The sequence below is a fragment of the Anabrus simplex genome, chromosome 8 (assembly GCF_040414725.1).
Source record: "Anabrus simplex isolate iqAnaSimp1 chromosome 8, ASM4041472v1, whole genome shotgun sequence".
NCBI lineage: Eukaryota > Metazoa > Arthropoda > Insecta > Orthoptera > Tettigoniidae > Anabrus > Anabrus simplex.
Window position 1 is genome coordinate 236,803,349 of NC_090272.1, and position 2,996 is coordinate 236,806,344.

Consider the following 2,996-nt stretch of genomic DNA (forward strand, 5'->3'; position numbering starts at 1 on the left):
AGCCCGGCACCATGCCAGGCGTGCACGTCTATGCTGTGGAGTCAATGGTAGTCTTCTGAGCGGACGCCGGGAGTGCAGGCCTCCTTCAACCAATCGACGGGAAATTGTTCTGGTCGATATTGGAACAGCCAGGGTGTCTTGCCCATGCTGAAGAATGGCGGTTGACGTGGCGTGCGGGGCTGCCACCGCTTGGCGGCGGATGCGCCGATCCTCGCGTGCTGACGTCACTCGGGCTGCGCCTGGACCCCTCGCACGTGCCACATGTCCCTGCGCCAACCATCTTCGCCACAGGCGCTGCACCGTGGACACATCCCTATGGGTATCGGCTGCGATTTGACGAAGCGACCAACCTGCCCTTCTCAGCCCGATCACCATACCCCTCGTAAAGTCGTCTGTCTGCTGGAAATGCCTCCGTTGACGGCGGCCTGGCATTCTTAGCTATACACGTGTCCTGTGGCACACGACAACACGTTCTACAATGACTGTCGGCTGAGAAATCACGGTACGAAGTGGGCCATTCGCCAACGCCGTGTCTCATTTATCGTTCGCTACGTGCGCAGCACAGCGGCGCATTTCACATCATGAGCATACCTCAGTGACGTCAGTCTACCCTGCAATTGGCATAAAGTTCTGACCACTCCTTCTTGGTGTTGCATTTGCTCTGTCAGTCAGTGTATTACATTGTACTAATTTAAACTAATTATGTTAAATACAAAGTAAATTAATAATAATACAGGAATAATGAGTGATGAGATTAAATTAAGATTAAATAAATGGAATAATTCTTAAAACTAATATCCTACGTGTAAAAAATGGGTAGTACATAAAATTTAATAACGTTTGTAAGACAAAACGCTTAAGAATTTTAAACTAATATTTTACCTGGGCATCCATGACAATAGAATGGCTGTGAGTAGCAGCATCAAGTTTACAGATGATACTCCAAAGTGCTTCCTTGAAAGTGCGAATGGCGCTTAACCCTCTGATAGTTTCGGGAGGGAGGTTCCACTCAGGGTACACAATTACTGTGAATGAATTGTTGTAAATGGCAGTTCTATGGGTAGATAAAGGAAGGATGGAATTATTAGTAGATCTGGTGTTGAGACTGTGATAAGATGAGAGGTATTTCATATATGAAGTAAGGTAAACTGGCTGTGAAAAATGAAGGAATTTATGGAGATGGCATAGTGCTACGGATTTCTAGTCGCGGCCAAGATAGGTGATTAAATGAAGGAGTTACATGGTCACAGTACCGTAGGTTACAGACGTATGTCACACATGTATGTTGACATCCAGCGTGTCTATAAATTGCATCACAATAGTCGAAATGAGGGAAATCCAGAGTTTCTGCCAGCATTTTTCAAAAAATAAGTACTTAAACCCACGCAGCATGCGCAATGCAGAGAATGTTCTCTGGGTGATGTTCGTAATATGCGTTTTCCACGACATGTCATCATCGAAAGCAACGCCTAGGACTTTTACTGATGACGTGAATGGTATGTTGGTATTACATATCATTATAGATGGAATCTCTGGTCGAATGATCTTCGCAAGTAATTTCTAATAACTAAGAATGATGACTTGCGTTTTATTTCTTGGGGTTTGACGTAAGACCACATCTCACCACCATTACAACCTAGAAGAAGTATATATACATAATATTCACATTTTCCTAATGAAAAGTCCTCCAGCTGCACTTTATTATCTTCGTCGATCTCAAAATCTGACCATATCATCACTGAAATCGACATCGAGAATTTCCAGAATAACACTCGTACGATCCCGAAAAATTGTGAGTCACAATAGCGGTATTTACGCATTCCGAAACTCAATACTGTTCAGAACGGTAATATACTGACATTTAGAGACAGGAACACAAAACACATCGTACAACAATGTGTCAACAAGGAAAAGTAGTACTTTGGGGTGGAAGTATGACATGTTCTTGACAATGTTGGTGTAATGTTCTATTGTAAACGTATTCCTCGTAAATGATTTCCGAGCGATGCGTAATTAGCACCATTCGAAGAATAATAGTTTGATGCCACTCGGCGAGCCTGATGTCAGCCTGAGGGTTGACTTCTCCACACGCAGACCGTCTATGTTATACAAAATCAACAATATTTATGAATGCTTAAAGGGACAAAAACTTAAAGCAGTATCGTAATTATCTGCTACTGATCAACAACTTTCATATACACCGTCATAATTAAAATGTGCGTATACTTTTAATACTATTTCCATGTGAGTTACGTTAACTTATTGACCCTATTAGCAGTCTGACGATTCACACATACTCTCGTTATATTCTTCTTCATCCTGATCTTCTTCCAATTTATTGAAATATCGCCATTTTTACGGCTGGATGGTCTTCCAGGATGGCAACCCTGTGCAGAGGGATGCGCTTTTGTGTAGTGGTTGGTAGTGGGGTGTGTTTTATGTAGATTAAGGCATGTGTAATATGATGAACACAAACTCTCAGTCCCTAATTATGAGTCAAAACCGCAGACCGGACTCTGATTCGTTGTTGGTGCAGTGTCTGTATCGGGTACCTTCTAAGGATCTGCCTGGTACAACCACCGAGTTTGCGTTCATTTTAAGACACGTGATACATTCAGATATGTATGATTCAGCTTTGTTAAACAGTTAAACATCGACTTGCTAGAGTCAGGTATATCTGCGAAGACTCCAGCACTTCTACCTCGTCCATGTAATGTCTTTCAAGTTTCAAATTCGCGAGTTCTTAGATCTGTACGAAGCTTCTTAACTGAATTTTCGACAAACCTTCTGGTTGAGGAAGCTTAAGATGTTTACACGAAGCTTGGAGTTCTTCCTGAAGGGGCCGTATTATATTATTATGTGTATTATTTGCTTTAATTACCGATAGACATATGTTATAGCGGTGTAAAAAGGCTTCCTGTAGAGTTCGTATTAATCCAAGGCCTCTTATATTCTTGTCACAATACAGAGCACTATTGGGAAAATCTTTTCCTGAA